The sequence below is a fragment of the Oryctolagus cuniculus genome, chromosome 7, assembly GCF_051225735.1.
Source record: "Oryctolagus cuniculus isolate XC-2025 breed Fujian yellow rabbit chromosome 7, ASM5122573v1, whole genome shotgun sequence".
In the NCBI taxonomy this organism is placed as follows: domain Eukaryota; kingdom Metazoa; phylum Chordata; class Mammalia; order Lagomorpha; family Leporidae; genus Oryctolagus; species Oryctolagus cuniculus.
Genome location: NC_142873.1, coordinates 88815921 through 88829719, shown reverse-complemented (window position 1 = coordinate 88829719; position 13799 = coordinate 88815921). Strand labels below are relative to the sequence as shown.

General features: G+C 37.4%; 1 pseudogene; it reads left to right on the top strand.

Moving 5' to 3' along the window:
* Nucleotides 1-10021: 10021 nt before the first annotated feature.
* On the top strand, nucleotides 10022-12117 carry LOC103350267 (U3 small nucleolar RNA-associated protein 25 homolog pseudogene; annotated as a pseudogene).
* Nucleotides 12118-13799: the final 1682 nt, after the last annotated feature.

Sequence of the window (13799 nt, the reverse complement as noted above, 5' to 3'; positions counted from 1 at the left end):
ACTGCATTCAGCTTCATCTTAGAGATGAGGAAAATTGACATATGTGGAGATGAAGAAGTTTTCATGAAGCCGGAAGACTGGTTAACATTATAGCCAGATCCGAATCCACGGATTTGTCTCCAAAAGTCAGTAGCTCTATGATATTCTCAATTAGGCAGTTAAACTAGATCCCCTAAAGTCTTGGAATTTATTTTGACAGAATTGGAGTTTCAATTGTGTATTGAGAAATGAAAAGAATTTTAATAAATATAAATGTGAAGAAGAGCCTATGCAATAACATGGCATTGCAAGTTGGTGACATTTTTATAGTTTTGCAGACAAGAACATTGTCACAACTGTGTCAGACACATTGAAGTGGAGAGTCAGAGTAAGATAACAAAGGAATTTTTGTTTTGTTTTGTTTTGTTTTGTTTTATTAAGGGCTATGGTTACCACGATAAAAGTTGATATTTTAAGCTGGAAAAGAAGGTAATAGTTTGACTGTTGTTGCAGTAAAGTACAGGATTTAAGAGCAATTTATCAATATCTAGCTCTATAAAACTGCACAAGTTAGTGAACTTTGAACTTTTGGTAAACTCATCTCTTAAATGAGAAGGTAACAACTGAACAATGTGCTTAAATTAAATAAAGAGGCTGGCGCCGTGGCTCCATTGGCTATTCCTCAGCCTGTGGTGCCAGCACCCCGGGTGCTAGTCCCAGTCAGGGAGCTGGATTCTGTCCCGGTTGCTGCTCTTCCAGTCCAGCTCTTTGCTGTGGCCTGGGAAGGCAGTGGAGGATGGCCCAAGTCCTTGGGCCCTGCACCTGCATGGGAGACCAGGAGAAGCATCTGGCTCCTGGCTTCGGATCAGCGCGGTGTGCCAGCCGCAGCGGCCATTGGGGGCTGAACCAACGGAAAAGGAAGACCTTCCTCTTTGTCTCTCTCTCTCTGTCCACTCAGCCTGTCAAAAAATAAATAAATAAATAAAATAAAGAAGGAAGTATGCCAGATAATTGTGAGAAGACATTTTCAGGCAAAGTAAGAGCAAATATAAGATCCTGAATGGCAAGGAGACCACCAGGGTAGATGCACAAAAAAGAGCAAGAGGAAATGTAATTGGAAATTACATGAGATTGGAGCAGCAGGCAGGATCAGGGTTACTCTAAATAATTAGATATAAGGGCCAGCCTTGTGCCATAATGGGTTAAGCTGCCTCCTAAAATGCCGGCAGCCCATGTGGGTTCAAGTTTGAGCCCAGCTGTTCCACTTCCATTTCAGCTGCTTGGTAGTGTGAAGATGGACCAATTGGTTGGGCCATTGCACCCTCTTGAGAGACCCGGATAAAATTCCTGGCTCCTGGCTTCAGCTTGTTCCTGTCCCAGCCATTGGGAACTTTTGGGAAGTGAACCAACAGATGGAAGACCTCTCTCTCTCTCTTCTCTGTAACTCTGTCTTTAAAAATAGATTTCTGGTCATTTGCAACAAAATGGAGGAATCTGGAAAACATCATGTTAAGTGAATTATGCCAGTCCCAAAGGGACAAATATCATATGTTCTCCCTGATCAGTGACAACTAACCGAGCACCTAAAAGGAAACCTGTTGAAGTGAAATGGACCCTTTGAGAAACAATGTCTTGATCAGCCCTTGTCCTGACTGTGGAGGAACAACCTACTGTTTTATTCCTTTTAGTATTTCTTTGTTCTACTTAATGCCATTGGTTGAACTCTGTAAGTAACACACAATTATTCTTAGGTGTTTAAATTTAACTGAAAAGTGATCTCTGTTAAATATAAGAGCGGGAATAAGAGAGGGAAGAGATGTACAATTCGGCACATGCTCAATAGACTTACCTCTAATGGTAGAGCTAGAAATATGCCAGGGGATTCCAATTCAATCCCATCAAGGTGGCATGTACCAATGCCATCTCACTAATCAAAATGATCAGTTTCAGTTCATAATTGACCATAATAATAGGATTAAGTATCAAAGGGATCATATAAACAAGATTAGTGTCTGCTAATACTAACTGATATAATTAAAAGGAGAGAACGATCCAACATGAGAAGCAGGGTACACAGCAGATTCATAGAATGGAAGATATCCTAAACAGTACTCTGGCCGCAGAATCAGCCCTTAAGGCATTTGGATCCAGCTGAAAAGCCCACGAGCATTTTGCAGATATAGAAAGCCAAGACACTGTGGGGAAAAACAAAAAAAAAAAACAAAAAAAAAAACAAAAAAAAAAAACAAAGCTAACGCTAAGTGAAAGATCTCTGCGAGTGAGATCCCAGCAGAAAGAACGGGCCATCAAAGAAGGAGGCACCTTTCTCTGAAGGGAGGAGAGAATTTCTACTTTAACTATCACCTTGTCTAAATAAGATCGGAGTTGGCAAACTCAAGAGGCTTCCATAGCCTTGGCAACTCTTGACAAGAGCCTTGGGTGATTACTGACGTCATAAATAAGAGTGTCAATTATTAAATCAACAACAGGAGTCACTGTGCACTTACTCCTCATGTAGGCTCTCTGGCCTTAGTGTGCTGTACATTGAGATTTAATGCTATAACTAGTACTCAAACAATATTTTTCACTTTATGTTTCTGTGTGGGAGCAAACTGTTGAAATCTTTACTTAATGTATGCTAAACTGATCTTTTGTATATAAAGAGAATAGAAAATGAATCATGATGTGAATGGAAGGGGAGAGGGATTGGGAAAGGGGAGGGTTGCGGGTGGGAGGGACCTTATGGGGGGGAAGCCATTGTAATCCATAAGCTGTACTTTGGAAATTTATATTCATTAAATAAAAGTTAAAAAAAAAAAAAGAGCCTTGGGTGATTACTGATGTCGTAAATAAGAGTGTCAATTATTAAATCAACAACAGGAGTCACTGTGCACTTACTCTCCATGTAGGATCTCTGTCCTTCATGTGTTGTACAATGTGAATTAATGGTATAACTAGCACTCAAACAGTACTTTATACTTTGTGTGTCTTTGTGGGTGCAGTCTGTTGAAATTTTTACTTAGTATATACTAAATTGATCTTCTGTATATAAAGATAATTGAAAATGAATCTTGATGTGAATGGGATAGGAAAGGGAGTGGGAGATGGGATGGTTGTGGGTGGGAGGGAGGTTATGGGGTGGGGGGTTCCACTATAATCCAAAAGTTGTACTTTGGAAATTTATATTTATTAAATAAAAGTTTAAAAAGTATTAAAAATAGATTTAGATATTATAATGTATTTCCAGGGTTTAGAGTAAAGTCTGGCATGTATAAACAAACAATGTTGTCCATTCTTTTTTCTCGTCATAAAAGGATTTCTCAGTAATCAGTGTGCTGTCCATTCAGAAGACAGCTGCATGGTTCTATTAAGTGGTACAGGCACATCTTCTGATGACCATTCCAATTCAGAGGAAGAAGGAAGAAAACATAGATGAGGATGACACTGATACTCTAAGGTTTGGGGAATAGGTAATTGGAAATATAATCTGGTCAAAGTGGAAGGAGGAAGAAGCTATTAAAGGACAAAACACAATACGTACTTTTAGAAACAGTAAAGTGAAGTGCTTGAAATTTATCGATGAATATCTAGGATATATGTTCATGCATAGAAGTCTATCTGTATTTTGATCTTTTTGATATTAAGAGAAGACATGGAAAAATCAGTTTATAAAACATTGCAACTACTGCAAATCTCTGGTAATCAATATCTCCATGTTTTACCAGTACAATAAAAGCATTATAGAATAATCTTGACTCTGAGGAAACCATAATAGCTTAAAATGCTTTCTGAATCACCAAATATTAAATTATATACAGTAAAGTTTTATTATTCAATGCATTTGATTTTACTTTAATTATATAAAAGTAAAGAAACCACAAATATTATTGGTATGGAACAATCTATATTTTAAATTTATTTTTTTAGTAAGCTGTATATTTACACACATTTGCTGAGTTCACCCATAGAATGTCAAGTACCTCTGCATGACCAGGGCAAGGCAATGTTATATGGAGTTGGTGATAGCAGGAAATGTTAACAGCAGAGATGAGTAAAGGTGACAACCTCAAAGTAATACCTGTTACTTGGAACAATAGGTCCTCCCAAACAAAGACACTTTTAATCTGTGTTTACTCCAAGATCTATGTAATTGATTATGCAAAAATATCATACTCTGATGCCATGCTAGATTAAACTAAATTTATTATGCTCTTTACGTTTCCATTTTTATTACATATAAATACTGAAATAGCGTTTTCAGAATACCAGATTAGAGTTTTAAAATTAGTGTTTAAAAAACTTCTTCCAACCTGAGGAAATGACTTTTACGAGCAAATTAAGCATCTATATTCTAAAAACACAGCTACTTTCTTATGGTAAGTACATGACTTTAGGATAATTTAAAAAGCCTTTGAATTTAAAAAAACAGCAAAATATACAAATAAAATAGAAAATATGCTCAGGGGATTCAAAGTAGGTTCAGATATAAAATATAAATACCATTTGAAAGGGATTCCAGCACTAAATTTAGGATTTTAGCATTTTGACACTGATAAATCTTGCTGCAGGGTTCCTAAATCTGATGAGAACACCTGTTAGTGATGCCCAAATACTTGAATTAAAATGTAGTTTTGATATTTCAGTTATTAGATTAAAATCAGAAACCTTTAAACATGCAGTAATTTATGTGGGATTCTTTTTGTGCACGACTTTTAAAGCATAGATTGACTCAGTTTGATTCTGGAAAGCTTCTAAATTGAAGACTTTAACTTGATGTACCTTGCCCATATGATGCAATTTTATTCCATATCAAATGGAGAAGTCAAAAAGTAGAGTATGATATCATGCTGTTAAGACATAATGAGAAGATTTAAAAATTCTTTTAAATAAACTCTTAAATGGAAATATTCATAGAGGATAAAAATATTCAGGTGGTATAGTTTGACCTTTAGAGTCACATAAGAAGGATGAGTCCAATTCATTATTCATCTAGGTATTGCCTATTCTAAAATAATAGAGGCTTCAAGTGCTTTATATATAATCATTAAAAAGATCTGTTCATAACTGAGTCTCCATAGTATAATTCAGTACTGAAAAAATACCTATACATTGAGTATCTCAGAATATATACAAAATTACTATAAAACAATTTTAATTGACTTAGAAATTAGGTGTGATGAACATACTTTATAAAATAAGAGATAATAGAAAGCTTTTCTTTATCCAGAACCCTACTTCAGTGTTATTTAGAAAGCTGGATATGGAAATTAAGAACCTTCTTTCACCTATATTAATTTTTTTAAAAAGGCTTATATTAAAGCATGCTGTACCTGTATAAATAAATAATGTAAAACATATCTCCAACCTTAGGCCTTAGAAAATTTTATGAAAATTAAACCTCTATTTATAATTCTTTCTGGGATATCTACATGAAATATTTACTAGAGATCAGAAAAGAAGACAAACTTCTTCCAAGTCAAAAGAATTTATTTGCAATTTGAACTTTCAAAAATTGATAAAGCAGTACATACATTTATTTCGCAGAAATTGGAGCTTCAATTCTAAGTATTTTCTTACTATTATGTGTGTTCTGAATAGTGGGACATAGCATTGATAAGGGATTTTTAGCAGCCTCTCTTGAATAGACATTGCAATCAGCTAGACAAAAACAGAGAAGTGAAATAAAATCTTTGTGGTAAATATTTTGGAGTGAAGTATGAATCACAGCTCTTATAATAATGCAATAAGTTAAAATAGGTTAACAAAAATGAGTAAAAATAATCAACTCACAAACACTTTCTAAGTCTTATTTATTTCAAAGTGCCAAAACTTACTGGAGCACCTCAGAGTGACTTTTTTTGTTATTGTCAATATGTTCCCTACTACACTAAGTTCCTGAGGCAATAATTCCACACTCTCTCACAAGAATCAACTAATCATGGAATATTTCTTTCTTCTAGCAAATGTATTATTTTAATTTTGTGGAGGTAAAAAACAACAATGAAAGAAATGTACTGTTATATGTACTCCTTGGAATATTATGCAACTATGAAGCTTTGCACATGAACAAAAACGAATCTCAGTGTCAATTGATTTGTAAACTAATAGGCAGTGCTTCCAAGTGATATTCCAAACTCATTTTGACTCCTCTTTGCACAAAATTCCGATTTGGAGTATGAAAGCCAATTTTGCAGATGTCGTATAAGGAAGAAAAAAAGAACACTTTTAAAGTCAAAAGAAATTCTAAAACCACATACACATCAGTGAGGTAAATGTTATATTAAATTGCTGTGGACAAATAGGCAAAGGGTAATTAATCTAGAGTAAGACTAAGTTGAAGGAAGGTTAAGGGCCTGTGTCGTGTTGTGGAGTGGATTCTGCACAAAGTTCTTTATGATGAAGTATGCAGATCAAAATTAAGTCAGAAAATCATGAATACAAATTGTGAATTTTTAAATATTTCCCACAGAGAGTTCTAGCTTGCATTTAAGAATGTGTTTTGCTGCATTGGTTTTGTTGACACAGAAATTTCTTTTGTCTCCCTGAAAGGAATAGAAAAAATTTTGTTTTGCAATAGACCAGTATTTTAATTTTAGTTAAGTTGGTCCAATTAATTTGCAAACAATTATAAAGCATATACACAGTACAAATCATAAAATATATATTGTAAAGATTTACACAGTTACAAGAGCTCAGAAGATTCAAGCTCCATTTGAGAATAAAATGCTGATAACCAGGAGTTGCAGCTATAATTTGAATGTACTCAGAAAAGTTAACTACGTAAAAAATGTCACCTTCTTATTCAGCATATTAGCTCCCTGGGTATCTTCAGGACATATCCACTGCCTTTTCTTTCAAAATTTACACTTCCCTTAGCTATGCTGTGATATTACAGCCATGGAAGAGTAAGCTGGCTTCCATTCTGCCTCATGCATCATCAACCAAACTGTCAGCAAAGTGCTAATTGCAGAAACTTTATTACTTGAGGTGATATTGAACCAGAGAGAACACAGCTTGATTTTTCATATTTCAAACTTTGCAATGTGAGCAATTAGGAAAAAAACTTTTCTTTTTGTTTCAATTTGTAAGCTAAGCAAAATTGAAATGGATATCACTATTGTAAAACAGAAACTTAAAATTGTCATATTTCTAGGTGACTTTATAACTCAGTATAAAAATATCTTGTTAACCCTTTCTTACCAAAACGCACTTGCACTTGACAACATAATTGACTACCTGTAATTGAAGAAAGACAGAGCTATACCTTATTTTGTGATTCTGTCATTCAAATATTTTTTCAGGGAAGTATACTTCAAAGATATGCTTCACATATAGTCTCTATATTTATGCATTTCCTATGGGATATGAAATATTTAAAACACTCCTTAAACATTATTTTACAAAATTGGTTTGGAGGTATCATGAGAAATTTCATCTTGAGATGCAAAAATAGATGATGATAGATTAATGGAAAATGTATTGGGATTCTAGATGCATGGAGAATCGTCTGAGAATACTTCCAGGGTGAATTGTGTAGGGAATAATTTAGAAGACCAGCCAATATAACTCTAGGTGAAACCATTGGGGAGATTCCTTATACACTAAACACAAGAGGGATACCTAAGTCAGACTTCAGTGTCTAAAGAAGAGGCAGCAAACTAATGCTAGGGTTCTAAGAAAGAGAAATAATTAGGGACAGAAGGTGGAAAAGTCAGAGTGGAGGGGAAAAAGTATTCTCCTAGGAAACAATGTACAGTGCCCTAGGATTTTGTTTTTCAAACACTGTAATGTAGAGAGACTTGAATGTTCAATAGGACTTGAAAGTACTAAAGAAATTAAGTAGGTGCAACATTTTGAAACAGCTCTCAAACTGAAAAATTTCACATTTATTGAATGGGCAATTAGAAATCATGTAATAGTTTTTGCACAGAAATTTCACATGAACAGATTTGTATTTTTTGAAAGGTCAATTTTGTTGTAGTGTGGAGAATGACCTGGAGGGAGACTAGATAGAAAACTGGGAAACCATTTAATAAGTTCTTGCTGCAATGCACACAGGCTCTGATTGAGGTGAAGCTTGGGTAGTGGCAGACAGAAAGGATTTGACAGAAATATATGAGGTAGGACCAACAGGTAAATATTCAGTGTGTGAGAGGAAGAAGGGAGAAGATTCAGGGGTAGTACTCAGGTTCTTGATCAGGACGACAGAGTGAATGATGCTACCATTTGCTGGAACATTGGGAGAGGATGGGTTTTGGCTCTAAAGATGATTTTAACTATGGACATGTTGAGTTAATATTTCCTACAAGACAAATGCAAGTTGAAAGCACAAACCATGGAAAATAAGCACATGGAAAGAAACTCAAAAGAGGAAAGTGGTGACAGGTGGGCTGAAGGAAAGCTTTCAAGATGTTGGAATTTCCATATCTTTCCCTACATGAATGGTGGAGAAAGGGCCAACAGGTCTGGGTTCATAGGAGGTTGTGACCAGAAAGTGGGCCATCTGAATTTATTAATTCAGTAGACAAATCCTGCTGATGACAAGCACACAGGTGGCTGTGGGAGTGATTGAAATGGAGTTATGGTGAGAGCCCTTGTAAAAGAGGTGCTAGCAGCTCATCTCAGTGTTAGGACTTCACCTTGCCAGGATTCATTCTGAGATTTCATTGGCACCCAAATGTGCTCGGGTTACATTACGGAATATGTTTAATTAGTTAATAATGCTTGCTAATATTTATATCACATATGCTGGACGTGATATACCAGAGATCACGTATGCTGGATGTCATATATCAGAGTTGATGGTAAGTGATTTTGTTGTAGTTAGTCATGAGAGAATGGTCATCTTAATCAGTGATGGAAGCTTATAATATAGTACTGTTCAAACCAGAGCCACAAACTTGATTGTAATTAATGATAATATTCATCTCTAGTAATTTGGGCTCTATTTGACAAAATTTAATATAAATATGCTGGCATAGATAAAACTAAAATATTTACATAGACAACCATTTAAAAAGCTGAGGGAAAAGATTGATCACAGAGGTTTAAAAGTTTGGGAGATTTACAGAAGATATGAAACTTGACCTGAATTGTAAAAATATGCTAAATCTGAGCTAGTGCACCCATTCTACCTACTAATTGAATGTTCAGTAGTCTTGGGTTCAAATCCTGACTTTGCCTCTTTCTTGCTCTAAACCTTTGCTGAAATGAATTACTCTTTCTAAATATAAATTTTCTCAGGTGTAATATAAGGATATTAATGATCTCATAGAAGGTAAATAATTTATACTCTTTTGTCACACAGAAATTGATTGAAGTAAAAACACAAAACAATATTCATCATAAAAAGGAATACATAGAGAAAAAAGTCTACCTTTAAAAATTGGATGTTTTGTTGGAAAAAAATTGTGGATAAAGTAGAAAGAAATTTAATGGTACTTTAAATGGTAATTTTTGTATCCCACTATTAGTTAGTGATATTATAAGATTATATTAAATTATAGACAAAATTTGTGTTGACCAATAATTTTTTCCTGATTCTTAATACAAAGATAATTATTCTAGTTAAAGTTTGATGTGGCCAGCTACGAATTCTGATTAATGAAATGCTAGTAGAGATATTTCCAGCAATAAAGCATTTAATCACTTAGAGTTACTTTTCTAATATACTTCTCCTGCCATGGCAAATGTCTAAAACAGGTCATGAGATTGAATCACTGAAAAATCTACGGAACATGTGGTAACCTGGTTATCTGAGCCAAGGACTCCTAACAGCTGCACCTAACAAGGGCAAGAACAAAGACGGGGGTTGTTTGTTACTGTCACATTATTTAAACCATGCAAACTGATAAAGGCAATAAAACTGTAGAACACAAATAAAAGACTAGATTAAGAAAAGAGAATTCAATCTTTATTTAAATCTGGAGAGGCACATACAGATATATATTGATAAATCAAGAAAAAATAGTCAGGTTAAGATATTGTGGTGACATAATTCTATCCTTCTAATCCATGTATTGACAATTACAGACTTAACCAAATGAGCCAGAGTCAGCTGCTCAATACCTCGACTAAAAAGCAGGAGAACCTTAGGGATTTTTGCGAGGGGCACCCATTCTATGACAGAATTTCCAGAAAAGAAGAAAAAGCACAGATTTGTCAACTGCCTGAGAGTTCAGATACTTGAGATTCTGAAAGTGAAGCAAATAGTGAGCCTGAGCACATCTCTGGGTACCACAAACTGCTTGCTCCACTAAAGAATGTTTCTGAGGAAGGTGAGGAGGAGGAGGAAGAAGAAGAGGATAAAGACAATGCTGTGGGTGACGCAGGAATGAGTGATGAAGATGGTGGTAGTGATGCCAGTATGGAGGAAGAGTTTGTCTCAGAGTCTTCGGGGATACAGGAGGATGTGGCCTTTTCTGCTGACCCTAAAGAAAAAGGTGGAGAAGGAGCACATGGCACATCCCAAGAATTACCAGAGGAATTCACAGAAGCAAAACATGAGTCACCGTTCAGCTTGAAAACCAATTTCCTGGAAGACCTCGAGAGCAGGGATAACTTTTCTGAAAGTATCACAAGATCCATTTCTACAGCATGTGAATAAAGAACTGAAAGAAAAGGAAATTCACACTATTGCCACAAATCCCAAAAATACCCAGGAGCTGAAATGGCTCATCCTGGGCCAGACTGTCATTTCATCCAAGTTTCAGAAGTTGGAAATATTTAAAGCCTCAAAAGATATTGACTTAAAGTCGTTGCATCTCCAGAAGCCTCTCCACTTGGACCAAGACCAACAGCCAGTTCCTAACTGGCCACCAAAAACCAAGTAGTCTCTTCACTCTCCTCCAGAAAGAGCTCTTTTTAATTATGAATTCTTACTGGGACCCATTCTACTCAGAAAGGACTGCCTTGAAGAACAGGGAGGAGATCCGCCATATGTACTGCCTGCGCGTGCTGAATCACATCCTCAAAGCGAATGCTAAGGTGCTTGGCAACAACAGCAGACGCCAAAGCCAGAAACTTGGGGGTGTGTGATGACGATGATTTCAGGGGCCAAGGACCAACGAGGCCCAAGGTACTGACAGTGTGCTGCCCTTCCTGGAAGCTGCTTTAAGGATCGTGCAGCTAGCTCTTCATCAGCCTCCTTGAGGGGGACAGCCGGAACAAGATAACTGTGAATAATAAAAAGAAATTACAGGGAGTATATAGCCCGATCCTGAGAGGCCTGAGAACTACCAAGCCATGTTTATGGGCAACGTCGATGACCACTTTCAGACTGGAGTGGCAACACTTGAGCGAAGCATCTTTACCTGATGCAGAATTGGGAGCAAGTCCTGCATTTGAGGAAACACATGAACCTGTTGCCCTTGGACTCCCAAGGGGTGGACTTTTTCCAAGTGCGCATGCAGAGCCTCAATAACTGGTCCCAGTATTGCTGCTGTTTGGGTCCCTCCAGGATGCCCAGATCAACTCGGTGTTCAACAAGCACAGTGTCAATTTGCAAGGCCAGGTGGTAGACAGGAACGTCCCAATGATGGGCTCCATCAGTCATGTCCTGGCATAGTTCCCACACGTCTTCCAGAAGATGGAAGCCGAGAGCCCAGCTTCGGTAATTGATGCCAGGTTTAGCTTGTTCGTGAACAAGATTCTGCCTCAGTATCGCGATGCAGTCATGTCCCACACTCTCATCTATGTCCCCTCCTACTTTTACTTTATCGGTCTCCAAAATTACTGCAAGAAAGAGGAACTGAACTTCACCCACATCGGTGAGTACACACAGATATCTGGTGTCTCCATGGCCAGACACTTCTTCCTTCAAGGCGATAAGCACTTCTTGCTCCTTACAGAGCGCTTCCATTTCTACAAAAGGTTACAATAAAAGACATCAGGAATCTGATTTTCTATGAACTGCCAACACATCTGCACTTCTAAAGTAAGGTCTGTAATATGTTGAGAGCCATCAACAGAGGAGAAGCCACATGGATGCACACTGTCCTCTGCTCCAAGTATGATGTCCAGAGGTTGGCTGCCATTGTGGGTGTGGAGCAGGCAGCACAGATGCTACAGTCCAACAAGAATATCCACCTCTTTATCACTGAAGAAAAAAGATTGGACATTCCAGGGCATGTGACATGATGGTAACACTTGATGCTTTGCCACTTGGTCTTGTTTCTCCGTAAACAAGAGAGGGACTGACACGAGGAGCAAGAACCAGACAACCTCGATGTCATTTGATCTTCCTTTTCAGGTCATGTGTCCTGAGAAGATCAGTGTAAACCAGATTTTGGCAACTTACACCTCTCAGAGTTCACGGGAGTCTAGAAGGACTCTGAGGGGTCAAGTGGAAGGAAACTTCTGCTTCTGAACCTTGTTCTAAGCTGTAAATCCCTTTATGATGATTTTACTTTGAGTTTATTGTGCTTGATAAATTCTTTCAGATAGAGCCTATGACATTTTCTTAAAGTAACCTGTATAGCCTGTGTGAACTGGTTATAAGAAATTAGAATCGTTCTTCCACTGCATGTCATCTTAATTTTGGGTGGCACAAATTTTGCAAAACTTTTTCCCCAGCCAACTTTGTTTTAAACATTAAATGCTGGGCTAAGCTTCTACCTGGGATGCCAGCTTCCCACATGGGTATCAGTTCGTGTCCTGGCTGCTCCTTTTCCAATTCAGCTCTCTGCTTATGGAGAATGGCTCAGGTGCTTGGACCCCTGCACCCACATGGGAGACCCAGAGGAATCTCATAGCTTCTGGTTTTGGATTGGCCCAGCTCTGGCCATTGAAATCTTTTGGGAAGTGACCCAGTGGATGGAAGACCTTTCTCTCTGTCTCCCTCTGTATCTGTAACTCTACTAATGCTACCTTTCAAATAAATAAATTTTTTAACAAAAACTTTAAATGCTCTACTTTAATTCAACTTAGAAAAGTGCAACTGGGGGTCCGGCAAGATGGCGGAATAGGAAGGGAGCACACTGATAGTCCAGGAAGAGACAGTTTAATAAAAGTGGAGATTCTGCAGGAAGAGTTGGGGAAGAAATAGCAGAGGAAACTCTTCTGGAACTAGTGATTCACGGTGGACCTGCGTGGAGGGCACGGGAGCCCATGGCTCAGGACACCAGCCACAGAATCTAAGCACCAGCGCTGGAACACGAGGAGCCAGAGATCGGAAGCTGACTACCTTCAATTCCACTCAGCTATGTGGAATTATTTCCCTTCTGAATCAGAGAGAGAGAGAGAGAGAGATTTACCACACCTAACCTGGGTGTGTCACCTTTGGCACACCCTTAACCCTGAGGAACCAAACAGAGCTCTCTAGCCAGACCCATCTCAAGCCTCTAAGGCTCCATCAAAAGCAGACAGTCCACTTAATACAGTCATAGTATAACAAGAAAAAACACCACAGCAAAAGAAGAAGAATCCAAAGAATATCTCCGCAATGCCAGGCAACAAACGCAGAAACTGAAGAAACAAGAACAAGGAAGAAAATATGACGCCCCCAAATGAACAAAACACCCCAAGCCAAGATTTTGAAGATGATGATATAGAAGAAATGCAAGATATGGATTTCAAAAAATTTATAAGAACATTTAGAAGTTTTCAAAAACAAATTCTTGAACTACAGAAATCCTTAATAGACAGGATAGAAAATCTCCTTTGAGAAAATGAAATCTTAAGGAGGAATCAAAATGAAACACAGAAACTAGTAGAACAGGAAAGTGTGATAGTGAAGAGAAATAAAAATGAAATGAAGAACTCAATAGATCAAATGACAAACACATTAGAGAGCCTTAAAACAGAGTCAGTGAAGCAGAAGA